This window comes from Rhodamnia argentea, chromosome 5 (assembly GCF_020921035.1).
Source record: "Rhodamnia argentea isolate NSW1041297 chromosome 5, ASM2092103v1, whole genome shotgun sequence".
Lineage (NCBI taxonomy): Eukaryota > Viridiplantae > Streptophyta > Magnoliopsida > Myrtales > Myrtaceae > Rhodamnia > Rhodamnia argentea.
Genome location: NC_063154.1, coordinates 15,214,795 through 15,233,992, shown reverse-complemented (window position 1 = coordinate 15,233,992; position 19,198 = coordinate 15,214,795). Strand labels below are relative to the sequence as shown.

The following is a 19,198-nucleotide window of genomic DNA, read 5'->3' as shown; positions in this document are numbered from 1 at the left end:
GGAATCCCGTTTGTTTTAGTAAGACTATGAGTGCATCCCGTGACTTAGGATTGCATTTTACAACACATGATTTACTGTTAAACCTTGTTGAATTTACTTCTCTCATTGTATTGGTAATTTTGCGGGGCATTTTCACTTTAGAGAGACTTTCATTGGTCGATAAGGATATGCAGATGATACATAATGGAAAATTTTCTGAGGACATCTTTGGCAAGCCAAAAGCACTAACATTGGCATGTTTTCATGATGAAAATGCCACCTTTCCTCCCATATCCCTCTTACAAAGATTTAGGAACCTACAAAGCCTTGAGTTCTTTTGTAGTGCTTTTGAAGAATTATTCCCTGATGAAGGGCTTGTTGATGAGGGAAAAAGTTTGGTGCTTGAACAATTAAGAGAACTCAAGTTAAGCAAGCTACACAACATAAAGCATGTATGGAGGAAAGATTGTTTAGTGTCCAAAATTCTTCGGAATATTGACAAACTTGAGGTTCGGGAATGTCCTAGTTTGACAACATTATTTCCAAATGAGATATCCTTTAAGAATTTGACGGAGCTAGTGGTGAAGAATTCCTCCGGATTGGTACATCTAGGGACAACTTCAACGATAGCAAGTTTGGTGCATCTCGAGAAGATGACTATAATAGGATGTGAAAGAATGAAAGAAGTAGTGGCAAAAGATGAAAATGAAGAAAGACAAGTAATTTCTTTTAGGAATCTTGGTATATTGAAACTCCAAAATCTGCCGGGCCTAGAATGCTTCTCCTCCACCACAAGTTGCGTCTTGAGGTTTCCATCCTTGTCGTGGATTGAAGTGGAAGAGTGCCCCAAAATGAATATCTTTTCTAAGGGTAAGCTATGCACACCGACACTACGTTATGCGTCACTTTTCAGACACCAGTACGGCCCGTTCCCATGGAACTGGTGGGAATGGGAGTCGGAGGGTGATCTCAATGCAGCCGTACAAAGGTTTTCGACATAAACAACCAAACGCGCACGGAATAAGTAAGGCCCAATTAATGCAGCCATTCTCATCCTTTGGTTTTTCTCTTTGCTTCTGCATCATAAGATTCTGAATTTCTTAATGTTCATGTTCATGTTCTTAAAGCACACGCTCTCTCTCTCTCTCTCTCTCTCTCTCTCTCTCTCTCTTCAAATTTAACCGACGCACGCCTCTCCAGCTCTCCCCTGGAGACGACGCAGAACGGACAAGCTACAGAAGAGGCCGCGGCAGCTCGGGACTACTCTGTTTGCGGATACGAGTCGCTCCATCGCCTCCTCCGCCACGATCTCAACCCCCAAGTCTTTCAGGTTTTTCCTTCTCAATTGCATCTCTCTCCTCAGTGTCGCTCGATCGATATTGGCTCGCGGAGCAGTATCCAGTCGATTTGAATCATTGTCGCTGTTGATCCGATTGACTCGGCGTGTATTTCTCGAGTGTTATTCTTCGATTGGATTTTCACCTGAGCTTATTAAGGAAACGAAGTTGATTCCGTGAAATCCACGGGATTAGAAACGACATAGTTTCGTTTTGGGGAAGATGTTCTGGCACTGGTGCTTTTCTGTAAGCTTGATGGTGCTAGCATCTACAGATTTCGAATTGGTGCTGATCAGGAAAGGAAAGGCTTCATGGAGAAGGATTGCTGTAGTAAAATCTTGGGATGAAATACGCAAATGATGTGGTCAGATTGTACGATTCTGTTCTGCTCGATTTGTCTCGTCTCTCTGCTCGCATTTTCCAATTAAACTTAGGCTTTGCTGTTTACATGAATATTGATGTCATTAGTCAATCTAGCAGAATGTTTGTATCTACTCTGCATCTTGCGGGTCTGCATATGTAGACATACCATTTACTAGTCGAGTTAAATAAGAGCTGGACTTCCGTCAGAAAGGTGGATCTTAGGAATTCTAGTGGTATTATTCCGTTAGTTTTCACGATCAGAATGGTTGTGGCCTCCCGAATCGTACGACTGAACACAAAAAGAATTACAAAAAGTAAGGTTAAAGAGCTTAAAAGTCTTAGTATAGAAAGTTGAAGTTGATCGAGTAATTTCTATTCCGAATGAATTTTGAATTGACACGGATCAACCGCCCATGAAAATATTTGTTGAGACAACTGAAATGACTGAGCAATCGGTGCCTTCTTCCTAAAATGTCAAAATCTCAAAGCATGTCATTCCGTTGTGATACAATCTTACTTTTTTGTCAAATCTTTATGATATTGATTTCAGGAAGTCAGTCGTTTACATATTGGATTGAATTGTGTAAGGACTCTTCAAGTTGATCCTCTGGCAGATTCTGCCAAAGCTCTCTCATCTGAATGTAACTTTGACATACAGGTGATCCTACTGTTTTTGTTTTTGTGGTGCTTACTGGATGTGTTGATTTAAAGGTTGTTGCTAAGAGTCCTGGTCACACTAGTCTGCACTGTTTCATGTGCTTCAATACCATTTGGTTGGAGTTTGATAAAGACTCGCTATAAATCAAATAGGTTCCTCATGTAAAATAGTTTTCTTAATGGTATGACACTTGTCTTCTCAGCACATTCCTGCTTGGAGCATATGGCGAATCTGAGCGTGTGCATAAGAAATACTTGCTTGTCGTCGGTGACATGACTGAACATCCTGAAAGGACTGGAAAAGCTTTTTGGCGTACTTTTCTCTAGGGCAATCAGTTTCAATGCCTTATGTTCCTTTTGGCAACCGTGGACCACAAAGTTGCTTAACTCCACCCAACAAACACTCAATTTATGATTGCCTTAATGTAATGTCACCTCAATAGCCTTTGAAGCAAGTTCCTCCAGCATTGCTCAGGCCTGCAAATGAAAGTTCAGGCTAACAATTGTTTGGAAGTTCTCTGAGGGACATGAGCAAAGACCTTCCGATGTGTGCTCCTTGTTCTCTCTGCAAAGGGGCATAGGGAGCTTCTATTTATAACTCGGTAATCTTTCATGCCTTTGATAGATAAAAGAGCGTGGACCGACTAATATTATGTCACTGAGATTCATACATATGGTCCTAACTAGGGAAATATTTGTTTAAAAGCAATGAATTTCAAAGATCTGGTCCAGATGTCCTTTGGCAATATTGAGAACTTATCACTAGGGAGGTCTTGAAGAGCATAGTCCGGTAAATGAGCTATTCTGAAATCTGTTTTAGCATAGATTCTTGGTTCTGAGTTTTTCTATGAGATGGAAGGTGTGAGAAAGTCTGACTAGCATAGTCTTGTGCCATGTTGGGATTCTGTGGAGTTGGTGAGCCAACTGATAGAGTAATGTGCAAAGTTTGATGTCGTCAAACCATTCTAGTTGATTAAACTTGCTATCGTTGAAGCTAAGAAATACTCTTACATATTCTTTGTGGCAGTCGCTATTTTGTAGTTGTTTGCTCTTATTGAAAAACATTACTGCAGTTCTTGGCAGGATCCTTTGATTTTTATTCATTCTGACCAGTTTTGTGGAATTGATCAATTTATTCTGATTTTCTTTCAGGCATTTCGCTTTATGGTAGACAAGGAGTAATTAAGAGAACCACGAGTTGTCAGAGTTGGGCTTTTTCAAAACTCTATGGTTCTTCCCACAACTGCTTCCTTTCTGGATCACAAGAGAATGAAAGATGCTGCCGGTGCTTCAGGAGTGAACATCTTATGCTTGCATGTTAGTCACGTCATGAAGCTTGAGCTGTACATTTTTTGGTTTCTCCTTTTGTACTTGAAAGACTGAAATTCAACTACTGAACTAATCTACAATCTAGGAAGCGTGGATGATGCCATTTGCCTTTTGCACAGGAGAGAAGCGGCAGCATGAGAACATGTTCATTGTCAATCCTATCCTTGAGAGGGATCGCTGCCGTTGCCAACAGTTCATTGATCGGGTAGGAACAGAATCATTTTCCAATCTGTTCACATCAGGCGACGGGAAGCGACAGCAAGCTGATTTCAGGCACTTTTATGGATCCAGTCACTTTTCAGCTCCAGATCCTCCGTGCACGCGCCCCTACAGAGATGGATCGGTGGTCTAAGACATGGATTTGAACCTCTGTAGGCAGCTGAAAGACAAGTGGGGCCTCGGGATGATTGCTCAGTACGAGCTCTATGCGGATATGCTCACTCGGTATATGATCCCTTGCTGCATAAGAAGTCCTCTTAAGTTCTTGATTTACAACACTGTACATTCAGGGTTGACATTATCTGATCGTCGTTCATGTTCAATCAACGTGTTTCCATGAAATCCAGGGACACGATAGTTCAATCAAAATTTATAGCTCAATCATCATGCCTACTCAAATCTTGCGTGAGAAACCAATGAATAGCATCTTGAATAGCATCTTATTATCCTTTCATGGTAGTTGTCGTGGCTAATTGTGGCCGAGTGTCTCTGGTGCTTTTGGTGTTCACTTTGGCTTCGAACTTGTGTTTGGTCTGTTGCTTTTGAAGGTTTTGTGAGTTGGGTGATGGGTTGGTGGCGTTCCTAGGTTCTATTTGTCTGTTTGCAGTAGATTCTCAAATTGGGCAAATCCAATATTTTCTTATCAGTTTCTCAATTCATTAGAATTCGAAGTGAACTCGGGAATGGTGGACGAGATTTTCTGTTTGTCACTAGCTTTGTGGTTAGCCATCTTTGGGAGCTTAGAAGTGAGTGCACAATCGAAACCACTAAGCTGACTTAATTTTGTCATCTTCCTCTGCTTGACTTGATAAAAAGGCTTTTTTTTTACTTGTCACACAAGGGATGAGTTGGTCTTTGTCTTTCAAAAGAACATTGTCTGGAAATTGGAGATTTGGCTTTGTCCATAAGTAAACAAAGCATGATGTGCTTTTTGAAGTGATTGGTGAAGTTGATGGCCTGTGTTCACTCTGCAAATCTTCCTGCCTTTTTCCTTGTTAATTCCACGACTGATTTGTACATCAGCACTCATATAATAAGTTGGGAGATCTCTGGTGGGCATCTATATTGGGTGCTTCTCCAGGCATCGAATGCTCCTAACTAGTTGTTTGAAATGATTGACATTTGGTTCCTTCATTTAGAGTTCTGACTTTTAGAGAGTGGATGCTGCGCCGAGTTTAAGTAGCTTTGAGGATGTACCGAGATTGATGTTTTTGTCGAAACTAATCCTCATGGTTAAAATCTGAGTGGCCATTTTTCATGCAGAGTTTCCAGGAACTCGAAATCATCCAATTTGCTGCTCCAGGCAAACCATTCTTCGCAAATTGGTTTTCCATCTGATATAACCGCGGTTTCATTGGGTGGTAAATTATCTTCCAGTGGGAGGGGTGTTGTTGCAGCAAAAGCTGCAGTGATACCTGACGGAGGTGAAACTTTGTCTTATCTTGGTGATTTTGCGGTGAGCGAGACTCTGATTGGTGAGGAATCAGTTGGCATTCAATTGCAGCCTGATGCAGTAGTGTTTGGAGCGCTTGCAGCTGATACTGCACCTATAAGCACTTCTTTCCTCATTGAAGATGATGAATTTGACTTGGACCAACCCACGACAGGCTTTGCATCTGTTCCAGAAGCAATTGAGGACATCCGCCAACGAAAGGTTGGTATGCTTTTTGTATCACATCGTCGAGTGCATTTTAATTGTTCATCCATAAATGTCTATGTCATGGTTGGAACTGAATTCCAGATTGTAGTGGCGGTAGACGATGAGGACAGGGAGAATGAGGGTGATCTTATAATGGCAGCAGAAATCGCAACACCTGAGGCTATGGCATTTATTGTGAAGCATGGCGCTGGGATTGTTTGTGTGATCATGAAAGAGGAAGATTTGGAGCGCTTGCAACTTCCTTTGATGGTGAATCAGAGGCAGAATGAAGAGAAGCTTCGGACTGCATTCACTGTGACTGTGGAATGTGCTTTTATTACACCATATCCTCTTTCAATACATGAGGTTTTTCTCAAAACTTAGAGTTGAGTTTTTGATTGGAAATTAACAGATGGGGATAATTTGAACTTTTTGTTTTTCATCAATTTGTATTTATTGTTATTCTGTTTTGCTTTCTCAGAGGTTCATGTACTTAAGAAACGGCCCTCTGGAGAGCAAGACACTTCGAATTGTTTCTTGTCCGCAGTCCATAGAGATCTTGATTTTTGAAGTATTCTTGGAAATGAATGTTAGAAAGAAATGAAGCAAAACGTGGTAAGAAGAGATCCTGAGATAATAGTACTCGTGCAGAATTTGGTCTGGTTAACTTGTGTTAAGTATCATACCTTTTGTGTTCTTACTCATAGGTCATTTGCTGATAAAAAATCGAACCCCGCAGACTGTGCCACACTGTTTTCTTAAGGGGCGCATCGATGGAAGCATGCAAGCCGCGACTTAAATGTTCGGACGGCTCATGACCACTGAAGCTCCTGCACTACACACAACGTGGCTCGGGAACTTCTCTAAAGAAAGGAGATGTCCGCATGTTCAAGCTTTTTAGAATTGATGCTATTGAACTCAAAGTCTCCCTTTTCAGAAGGAATGTTAAGAATTAGGCGTAAACTTTGGTATGCCTACAAAAAAATTTATGGTCTGCTATGTTTTGTTTAGTGAATCAGATCAAAGAAAGCAAACCTTTTTGCTTCAAGTGATCGAATGGTGATAAAATTTCTTGAGGTTTTTTAGAGACTAGTGAAAATTAGTCAGGGAAATTGCATTTTCCAAAATTCCGATCTCTCCGCATGTTTGCTGTCTTTATTCGACAAAGTATAAATCGAACTCGTCCACAGCATGGGATCGATAAAATAAAAGGTGATAAGCAATCCTTACCTCATACCAATATGTAGAGTTGATCAATAACAGAACGTAGATTTGAGAATATTTCTTAAAGTAATTTCTTTTACCCTTGAGGTGGTCTTAGGAAAGGAAAGAAAGAATGGTCCTCCACCAACTCTGTTGTCTAGAAAAGTTCGATGATGGAGTGATTCTTTATACTAATTGGATCTCATCTCCTTAAGATGATAATTTCATGCTATGCTCTAGTCCTCAGCTGCCTCTGGTTGTCCTACAAACTCTATACAATCTCCGAAACAATCACTCAAATTCATTACGGCTGCCTGAGAATATGCATGGGGTAGAGTACTGTTTGCGGGTTCATCAAGATACATATTCGGGAAAACAAACAAGTTGCGACCTCTTAGAGATTTAGAAAGATCGTGGCCGGTAAAGATAAGGAGCTATCCAAACGAGCATGTGGTGCTTTCCTCTGCTGGTCGGCGAGCATTTGCCGCCGTTGATGGAGACAATGTAGTAGTGTTCAAAGTCTCAATTTCCGGGGCTCAAGTTTGAATCTAAATTCTTCTTAAAAAACTGACTACTTGACTTAAATCTAGATCTACAGTCATTTACAAATATGGCAATTTTTCTAATTCCCTATCTACTTTACTCTGCTAAATATTAGAATCTGATGGACAATTCCGAGCATGGCTCTATTAATATGACGAAAAGAGTGATCTCGAATAATCTACCTACTAATTCGTCATGAGCTAGACCTGATATTCTCGATGGGCCACCCATCTTAAGAAAGCAGGGACACAACAATGCTTTTAGGCTCGTCAATATAGGTAGATCGAGGTTCAATATGAGCATTTAATACACCAATGACAAAAACATTTATACGCATTTTGTTGCTTAATAGTAGGAAATTATAGGATGATTTCTTGTAACCCCAAATAGGATTAGCGAGTTATTTAGTCCTTCGAATTCATTAAACGATGTCTTTAACCATTATATGTAACCATCTGTAAATAGTTACAAAAACCTATACATTTCTTGTAAACTTCTCTCAATCAATTATAGAACTCAACGTCTTTTTATAATTTTATTTATCTTTACTTTGCTATGATTTATCTTTCCTTGCATTTACATGGCTAGCCACGATTGCGTCTAATCTCCGTATCTTTAAGTTTCTTGTCATTTACGTTCCTGCCTCCTTTATAACCTTTGTCGATTCATATTGATTCATCCATATTCTCGAAGGATCTAATAAAAGGAATTGAACAAGTCGTCGGAATCTCAATGGTGAGTAAGCTAGCCCACTTAGTCCCCATCGAAGTCAATTAGTTATTCTTGGTCTAATTTCGATCAACTCACACGTCGTCCCACTTTTGATGCCTTCGATTCCCCATGCGTTCTTCTTAACGAGCTTTCTACATATCATTGACTTTTCTTCGTCGTAATGATGAGCTAATCTGGTTGTTGCCACTCGTATTACAGAACATGAACAGCTTCCCAGAGGTAGTTGTCCTGCAATCCCAGGAACGAATGTCTTCTTCAAATAAATGCTTCATCTTATTAAATTGGCTCACATAAAGCCCCCACAGAACTATGCTATATTTAGATTGTTACACAACTTGTGCTCGAGGGATGACTTCTCGCGTCCAAAGAGAAGATGAACAGCACCGGCGAAGTTTTGCACCAGAGACACCTAATTTCTTCAAGATCATACCCTCTCACGCACTTCACACTAGAAGGCTTGTAAGTTCTTTTGTTTAAACATTCTTTTGCATTTACCAAGGCTTGGAAGGCCGACGCGTTCTACGCGCTAGCCTTTTCTTTCGAGTCAATTCGTGTTAAAACAGATCCGGCACCGCTTGTTTATGAGAAACTAGGGTATTCCGAAGATGTTTATGAGAAAGTATGGCAAGTATCTTCCCGAAACGGTGCGTTTGAGGGTTCCGAACGGTGGAAGTTGGAGTGTGGAATTGGAAAAATGGGATGACATGGATTGGTTATCAAAGGGATGGAAGGAATTTGCGGAGCATTACTCAATTTGTGAGGGCCACTTCTTAGTCTTCAAGTACGTCGGGGACTTGGATTTTCATGTGCTCATATTTGACAAAACCACAATGGAGATAGATTATTCGCTAATGAATGCTAATGACGGCAAGAAATCGAACCTCAACACCGTCAAATTTGTCCCGCCTAAAATGGGAGATGTTAATGATCACTGTAATCTCGGACTAGGTTCCAAATCGAAAGGCTTCCAAACCGATCAAGAACCGAAGCTTTTAGCACATGATGAAAATGGTGTGTGAATCTCAGCCTATTAGTAATGCATGTGCTTTGTCTCGTTTTTTTCTTGCATTCTCTGCCTGATCGATTCGGAGCGGATGGAAAGTTCCAAACATAAGGTGTGCCCTGCCATGCTGGCTTCTTGTACCTTCACTTCTAAACGTTCGCGGATAACTACGGCTCTCGAAGAAGCCAACAAATACGAGCTGCAGTATCCTTCCTTTACGGTAGTTATCCTGTTATAATATATCTCGAATTTGAACCGGGAGTCAAAATCTGAATATTTTGAATTGGATAATTCCTATTTGAAATTGGAGTCCACGCAGAAAATAAACATAAAAGGAAAGTGTAATTGGATTCAGCTAAGGAATTTTTTATTGGATGCACTTTGATATACGGTTTTGATCTTGGCTTTCAATTGGAAAGTCCAAGCGGACTTTGTTTTCTTTGAAGTTTGACATGGTCAATAAAAGATAAGAAGAAAAGGAAGATACGGATCCTTGCAGAAGTCAATCTCGGTACATATATATTATAATATGTACTTGTGATTTGAAGGGAGACACGAGAAAAAAAACGTGAAGTCTTCAAGAAGCGCTGGCGACGAGTGCTGGCAGTGGGTTAACTTCGTCGTGGATTCTGTCCGTGGAATTATTTGAATAACTTTGTGTCCTAGTCGAGAAATTCTTGCGGTAAGAATTTATATTTTAATTCATTTGCGAGATTGAGAAATTATTTTACTAGGAATTGGAGGCTAAACACTGTATACGTTATTGGATGTAATTGGGCTGGGAAACACCGAGAGTGTTTGAGTTACTCGAGTTTGGTCTGTAATCTCCGTATATCACTTGATCTATAGTGGAATTCGTTGCTGCTCTTCCCGTAGATGTAGGTCTCTACGATTGAACCATATATATCCGGTGTCCGATTTATTTTCTTGTTCTGTCTATTTTATCATTCAATCACCCGTTCTGCGCAATAATTGGTATCAGAGCTAGGCTTATCGAGTTGACGCAAATCGATGGCGATAGAATAAGTAAAAGTGAAAATCGACAAATTTGAGGGGAAGAACTTTAGTTTCTGGAAGATACGGATTGAAGACTATTTATACCGGATGAAGTTGCACTTGTCCTTGTTTGGGGAGAAACCAGAGACGAGGAAGCAAGGCGATTGGGAATTGCTGGATAAACGAGCGCCGGGTGTTATTCGGCCGACGCTGGCTCGTAACGTTGCGTTTAATATCGTCAAAGAGAAGACCACTACGGGTTTGATGAAAGCCATGTCGGATATGTACGAGAAGCCCTCTATGATCAACAAAGTCTATTTGATGCGACGTTTATTTAATTTGAAGATGAGCGAAGGTGTGTCTGTTGCTAACCACATGAATGAATTAAATGTGATTGTTAGTCAATTGAGTTTAGTTGATATTGACTATGAAGATGAGGTATGTGCTTTGATTCTATTATCCTCATTACCTAATAGTTGGAATACTACCGTTACTACTGTTAGTAATTCCTCCGGGTCAACAAGTTTGACGTTTGATGGTATTTGAGATTTGATTTTAAGTGAGGACAACCGTAGAAGAGAATCTGACGAATATGTATCTACTGCTTTAGTATGTGAAAATAGAAGAAGAACCGATATTCGTGGTAACAAAAGTAGTATGAACTCGAATAGACGTAGTCGATCTAGGACTAGTGATGCTGTTTGTTGGAATTATGGCAAGAGATGGCATCTTAGAAGGAATTGTTTTAAGTTGAAAAATGAAACAGGCAAGGGAATTAGAGTTGAATCTGCAGATGATATTGCAGCTATAGCTGATAATTCTGATGGTGTCGATAGGGTCTTGTCTGTCAATGAGAATTCATCATTTGACAGATGGATTATGGATTCAGGTTATTCTTTTTTATGCTACACCAAACAGGAACTGGTTTGCTACTTATTAGTGCACGGATAGCAATAAAGTACAATTGGGGTACAACGTTGAATACGATGTTGTGGGAGTTGGTGATGTTAAAATTAGGATGTATGATGGTATTGTGAGGATATTGACCGGAGTAAGACACGTTCCAGAATTGAAAAAGAACTTAATTTCCTTGGGTGCCCTAGATTCAGTTGGATGCAGATATTCTTCACAAGGTGGAGTTCTGAAGGTTGTTCGAGGTGCTCTGGTAATAATGAAAGCAATCAAGCATGGTGGCATGTATGAACTTCAATGTGAGACATTGATAGGTTTGGCGATCACTAACGCTTCGTTTGTCTTGCAAAAAACATCTTTCAGAAAAATATTTTCCTCATTGTCCTGCGTTTGGGGCATGAGAAATGAACAATCAAAGAAAAAAAAAATTCGGCTGATAGAAAATGTGTTTTTAAATTAGGGAAAATTATTTCCTTTCCAAACATTGGACATTATCTTCTGTTTGATTTTTAGGTTTCAACCAAACACAAGAAAATATGGTTATTTTTCTACAAAATGATTTCCCGAAAAATATTTTTCAAAATTTTTGCATTCTTCGTGAAATAAACAGAGCCTATATGTAGTTTCTTTCCAAACATAGAATCGCCTCCATAATTGATAAGTACTAACTGTATAGTTGAAAAGATTCCGACTACCATCAATTGTTTTTTTTTCTAGAGAATGAATTAAGTAGCCCTTTTATTTATGTATTTTTTTTCAGGCTTTTCTTTATGTATTAGATAAGTCAATTTCCAGCAATCTCTTTAAGTCAAAACTAATCAGAGTTAACTTCTTCTTCTTATTCTTATTCTTCTTTTTCCATTCCACAATTATGGACGACGATGATAACAAAGCAAGGGGAGTGTCGTTCATGTAGGTAATTCCGCTCTCCGATCTCAACGGCATCGTCTTGAGATGCGGGGACTCGTAAAAGGCGCGAGCGGTGGAGTGAAGAGATGGATATTAAGATTGAAATTGAGATTGAGATTATATAGAGGTGTTGAAATTTTAATATCGAGAAATTCTACTAACCTCTATCGATGTTTCACAATATCAATGCAGGTCGATTTTCAAAGTAACGATGAATTGCCTTTCGTTTGTTTTATGGTTCTTGAGAGAGAGAGAGAGGGAAGGAGAGAAAAATGTACGTTCGTCTCTTTTGGTTTTCTAATCTAACGTTAGTTTTCTCATCTTCTATCTTCGTGCTCCTTCACATCTTACCTATAGGAAGATAAGAAGGCAACATTTTGAAAAAGCACATGTTCGTGGGGTCCTCTCAAATGCACCCTTTAATGGACGTATCAAATATATATCTTCATGGACGTATTATTACATCTCCCACTCGGACATGAAGGGCTTGATAATACTCTATTAAGAATATAAGGCAATTAACATCGTCTACTTTGGAATCAATTCATACTTGCAAATACGTCATGTGACCAATGAGTACACTGCACTTGGGAGCTCGATTACGCACCCGTTAGGAATACGTAACAGCTACAACCTCAAAAAAAAAAAAAATGACGTCTCACAATAGCCCGGGCATATTTTTGTTACATCGGTCTAAGTATACCTAACCCTTAAAGGCTATACTTGACATTCTTTAATCCACCATGTATTTGCAATTATATCCGCACACACAATAAGCGATATAATTAGTCGACCGATAAATACATGTGATAGTTGAAAAACAACAATACTCTTCCTTCACACTCATGTCTCTCTCCATTTCGAACAATCTGCTTTCCTAGACACATCCCATAAAACCGTATTAATTTTCATAACTGCCGGTAACATGCTAAAGTAGCAACATTAATCCGTTACTTTGAGCACATAATCAGAAGTAACATAGGGTACAAATTGAGGTAATCAATTCATGAATTACCTCAAGGACTCACACGATGAGTAAGTAGGGATAATTATACTCATCTTCTTTATTGGTCGAATAAAGCACATGTAGTATCAATTACATGCTATAGTGGATTTCTCTTTTCACAACAGTATATGTCATTTATCAAATATATCCACTACACGGATCTTAGCCTAAACATAGTCACATGCTTTTCATGTACGTATGTGTAGCCCGAGTGCTATATCGGCTCGCTCTCTATAGCGCTCAATTAAGCACTCGCATCCGGCTTCCATGAGGCATTCATGATTGTGGGAGTATCATGTTCGGTCTCATCATATATAAATCATAGACCTCATCTTGATTCCAATAAAGGCGACATAAATATATTATGTACTGAATTTGCTCTTCCAGCATCTTTCGTAGATACTGTCTCGTCTCAACTCGCTTATTACAGCGCTTGAGGTGATTGCTCGTGGGAGTGAGCCAATCATTGCATAGTGACATACTTTTCAACAATATATGTGTGCTTATGCTAGTCTTATAATGAGTTGTACTTGAGAATAAAACATCAATTCATTTAATAATAAGTACAGTACATACATAGTACATATACATAATATAACAATCCTCGACAATATTACATATTATATTCTACACAACCCTAAAGACATCTTATGTGTCAAGAACACATCTTTAGGAACAACCTTAGTGAATGGATCAGCAACCATCTTGTTCATAGAAATATATTGTAGGATTACTTCATTACGTGCTATTACATCTCCGATGAAGTTATTCTTTATGTCAATATCCTTTGTCCTACCATGATACTTGGGATCTTTCACATAGGTAATGGCCGCTTGACTATCACAATAAACTGTCACTAATTTTTGAACATCGGTGATTATGACTAAATTTTCAAAGAAACGTTTTAGCCATACTGCTTCTTGTCTTGGAGCAGAGCATGTGTAACGACTTGAGCCCACCGTGCTTTCGCTGCGTCACTTTGCAAGATATTGTCCACTTTGGACACACAATCCTCACGGTTTTGTTCCTCCGAGCGTCGCCCATACAACGCCCGAAAAACGCATCTTGCAAGTGTAAGGACACCTCAAGGCTTATAAAGCCTTCCCAAGACCTCCTCCTAGGCAATGTGGGACTAGGGAGGAGTTGTGACAAACTCCCCCCTCAAAGGCACGGCGTCCCCGTTGTGCCCTCTAGCACCAGCAAGGGCCCGCTGTGGCCCCACACGCTGTTGAAGGTCGGCTCAGATACCAACTATAACGGCTTGGGCCCACCGCGCTTCTACCGTGCCACTTTGCAAGATATTGTCCGCTTTGGACACACGATCCTCACAGTTTTGTTCCTCCGAGCGTCGCCCATACAATGCCTAGGAAACGCGTCTTGCAAGTCTAAGGGCACCCCAAGACTTATAAAGCTTTCCCAAGACCTCCTCCTAGGCATGTAGGACTAGGGAGGAGTTGTGACAGCATGCAATAAATTCAGCCCCCATTGTAGATAGAGCTGTGCATGTTTGTTTCTTGCTACTCCAAGAAATCACACCTTTATTAAGCAAGAACGCATATCCGGATGTCGACTTGCGCTTATCAAAGTCTCCTCCCCAATCAGCATCGGAGTAACCAATTAAGTGTAAATCAACTCCTTGATAACAAAGTCGATAGTCCGTTGTGCCTTTCAAGTATCTTAGGATCCTCTTGATTGCTTTCTAGTGTTCTTGGCCAGGATTTGACCGGTAGCGACTCACTATCCCCACGGCATGATATATGTCGGGTCGAGTACACATCATAACATACATTAAACTCTCGATAGCACTAGAGTAACGAATAATTTCCATTTTTTCTTTTCTTTTAGAGTCTTAGGATATATATCAGAACTCGGGCGTTCGCCTTGCATGATAGGGGTATCAATGGGATTACAATGCTACATATTGAATCGTTCAAGAATCTTTTTGATATAAAACTCTTGAGATAGAGCAAGAAGGTGTCATGAATGATCTCTTTCTATCTTAACTCCCAAAATATGAGCAGCTTCTCCCATGTCCTTCATTTCAAAAGTGGAGGACGACCATTCTTTTATGATAATAACTAGACCCTTATCATTCCTAGCTAACGTAATATCATCCACATAGAGTGATAAAATCACAATTTTATTTTCAGATCGTTTGACATACACACTGTGATCTTCTTCAATCATCATAAACCCAAAAGAAGTTATGGCTTGATGAAAACGAAGGTACCACTATCTAGATGATTGCTTAAGGCCATATATCGAACGATGAAGCTTGCAAACTTTTTGCTCTTGGCCTTTAGCTATAAAACCTATCAATTGCTTCATATAGATTTCTTCATCTAGTTCTCCATTGAGAAATGTTGTCTTCAGATCCATTTGATGTAATTCTAAGTCTAAATTTGTGACTATAGCTAGGATAAGGCGTATGGAGGCAAACCTTACAACCGGTGAAAAAGTTTCCTCATAATCTATACCTTCTTATTGAGTATAGTCTTTCGCCACAAGGTGAGCCTTATACTTTTCAATGGATCCATCCACCCTACGTTTGATCTTGAAAATCCATTTATTTCCAATTGCTTTGCGTATGGGTGGTAGATCAACCAAGTCCCAAACATGGTTTGCTCTCATAGACTCCATTTCATCTTCCAAAGCATTTTTCCATTCTTCCTTGTTGGGAGATGACAAAGCCTCTTCAATTGTATTAGGGTCTGCATCGTATTGTGAAGGAACCATAAATGCTTCCCCTTCAATCTCAAAATGACGACAAGGAACGCTTGTACGATTACTTTTACGTAACTAAAGTCCTTGCGAGTTCAGTTCACTAGATGATGCAACACTCCTACTAGGTCTAGTATGTTGAGGTAAATCATTATTTTCTTCATCAACATTAGTGGGTGCGTTATTAGAATTTTCCATCTCATATAATCTTAAATTCTTATTGATTTCACCTCTACTAGGAAAATCGTTCTCTAAGAACGTGACATCTTGTGATTCCATTTCAGTCACACTTCCATCAGCCTGTTCACCTATGAACACATACCCTTTGGAGTGCTCGGAGTATCTAATAAAGATACATTTCTTCCCTCTATGACTTAATTTTTCATATTTATGGGAAGAGTCATGAACATATCCTCCGCACCCCTAAGGTCGCAGTCAGGTTAAATCTAATTTTCTACTAGTCCATAATTCATAAAGAGTGGAAGTGACCAACTTAGAAGGTACACGGTTAAGTATATATGCAGCGATTAATAATGCATCTCCCTAGAATGAGATCAAGAAATTTGTTTGTGCTATCATAGACCTAACCATTTCTAATAGGATTCTATTTCTTCTCTTAGCTACTCCATTTTGTTGTGGGGTATAAGGAATAGTCAATTGCCTTTTGATACCCTTTTCATTACAAAGAGCTTTGAATTGCTCGGATAGATACTTACGCCCGTGATCGCTTCTTAATGTTTTTATTGTTTTGTCTAACTGGTTCTCTACTAAACTCGTATATCATCTAAAGCAATCTAATACTTTTGACTTATGGGAGATCGAAAAAACATAATTGAGGCATGTGAAGTCATCTATAAATGTGATGAAATATGAGGCTCTATGCCTTGCCCTCACATTTAATGGACCACAAATATCGGAATATACTAATTACAATGGAAATTCAACACTAGTTCCTTTACCAAATAATTTTCTAGTTGTTTTTCTTGCTAGACAGCGTTCACATGTGGGTAAATCGATCTTAGCGAGTGACCCTAAAAGGCCTTCTCTAACTAATCTTTACATTCTATCTAACCCAATGTGACCTAGTCTAGCATGCCAAACATTTGCATCAATATTTACATTTTGAGAAGATGCAATTAAAGAAAAACAATCATTTACATTAACATTATACATATTATTGTCAATGTCTAAAATCATAAAACCATTCAAGACATAACCAGAACCATAATAAGTTGTTCCAAACTTAATGTCAACACAATCACCATGAAAATTTAAAACATAGCCTAAGCCTAGAAGAACAACTATAAAGACCAAATTTCGCCGAATATCGGGAGCATAGAGGACATCATGCGAGAACAGAGTTCAACCACCATGTAAATTTAATTTACATGGGCCAACACCCTTCGCTTTAATTTTGGAGTTATTTCCAACATATATCCATCTTTTTCCCGGCATTATCCGACGATACTTCACAAATGCTCCTCGGTCTCTAGCTACATGGTCTGTGGCTCCCGAGTCTATAGTCCACATAGGATGTGATTCAGCATGCATTACAGTGCTATAAAGAAAAGCATTACTTAAAGTAATGGAGTAATCCGTTACCTTCTTTGGCTCGGTGCATTCACGAGTGAAATAACCCATTTTGCCACAATTGTAACGCATCATTTTGGCCTTGTCCTTCTTTCCACGACGCTTCTTGCCTCAACGGTTTTGGCTCTTTTGGATGTCCGATCGGTCTCCTTCCCTTTGTTGTTGAACTTATAGTTCCTTTTACGCTTAAAGCTTGAAGCTTTACGCGAACCGGTTTCAACAACATAAGCATGCGTAGAAGATTTAGCGACCTCTAGGCGCTCATCTTCTAACTCCAAATGACGCGCTATATCATCAAAAGTTGTGATATTCTCATTATGCATCATGTTGATTTTCATATTCTCCCAACTTTCGGGAAGAGACCTAATAACAGCCTGAACTTGTTGCTCATCGGTTAAGATATGACCTGCTATTTTGAGCTCTCGTATCATGTTTGACATCTCCTGAAGGTGTTGCCTCATATTTTGATTTTGACGCTTTCGAAAAGTGTCAAACTTGATAGTGAGCCTCCTTAATTTAGTAGCAGACGTGCCCCCAAACTTTTCTTTCGGAGCAGTCCATATATCTTGAGCATTCTCAAGTCCTTCAAACTCACACATGAGATCATCCCGCATACAACTCAGCAATGTGATGCAAGCAATGCTATTTTTCTTTTGTCAAGCTTGATAAGCTTCTAGATCTCTTCCGTGTTGAGCAGAATTTCCTTGCTTAGGTTGAACCATGGTGTGGTTGAGGGTTTCCAAAACCTCTTGTTCTTCAAGGATGTATTGAACCTTTCAATGCCAAATATTATAATCGTCACCATTCATTTTTTCACCCTTATTGATGTCAGCCAGGTTTTAGATGCAGAAGCCATAGTCAATGACAATTCTATATTGACAGAATAAGCACAGAATTAATACTAGCACATCTTTCACATTAACAAATATAATTAATTTTGAAGCAAAGAGCAACTTAAATAAATGATAATTGGACAAAAGACACCGAAACGAAAGTTTACCACGTTCCCAATTAACTTATGTGTTATAATTGTCTCACTATCATGGATTTAGTTCAATTCGCACAAAATTCAAGTTCTAGGTGAGAATTCCATTGAATTCTATCAACCTACGAACTTCCACTAGAAAAAATAATCAAGACACATGATCCATTGATCATTTATCTCTTAATCATATAGGCATAGCATGATACATGCAATTCATGCATCGATCATAATCAAACGCAGAATGTAAGATAACATAATCTTCTACCATTGTTCAAGTTTTCTTCGAACTGAAATTACAAGCATTTTTATACATGCTATATGCGAATCATGAGTGGTCATTTACATGAAAGCAATATTCTGTATTTTCAAAAAATATATATGTAGGGAAATATAGCTAAAAAAAATGCAATAATATCCCAAATTATACCCGTATTTTTATATGCATTTTTAATTTAATGCAAAACAGGAAATTTACGTGCTTAAAAAAAAAATCGCAAAATTGTCACCAAGTTGCAAAACAGGAATATTCTTGCGTGAGGGAGGGCAGAACCAAAAACTATGCAATCTGGGGAAAAAAAATATTCTGCTACAGCAGCTCGCACGTGCCCACACTGCTGACCCTGCACAGAATCTATGGCGCATGGCTTGCACGCGCCTGCAATTGGATTGGTGCGTGCAACGCACGCTCCTTATGCACGCACTGCTCCATTCTTCTTTTGCGCCTACTGACGCAACTATCCCCTTTCCTTTTTTCTTTTTCACTGCACGCCGAGCCAGTGGACCAATTTCTTCACTGTTCATCCGGCGAAACAATTTTCTTTCTATACGCATCCAGCACGTACGTCGTTCCCCATAGGACTATCACCAATCGTTTTTCTCGTCTCAACGAGATCTATCTCACTGTGCGATAAAAAAATAATTTTCATGAACAAAATTTCTAAGAAAATCGACGATTAATACGGTGATTTATCGCGCTAGAATCGTTTGTAAATATTCATGCAATAATCTTAAAACTACCGGTCAAAACTCAACATATTGAGTCTCCGCAACATTAAGCACTGAGGGATGGTTCCCA

General features: G+C 39.3%; 1 pseudogene; it reads left to right on the top strand.

Annotated features, from left to right (window-relative positions):
- The first annotated feature begins 856 nt into the window (after positions 1–856).
- On the top strand, positions 857–18,326 carry LOC125312573 (annotated as a pseudogene).
- Positions 18,327–19,198: the final 872 nt, after the last annotated feature.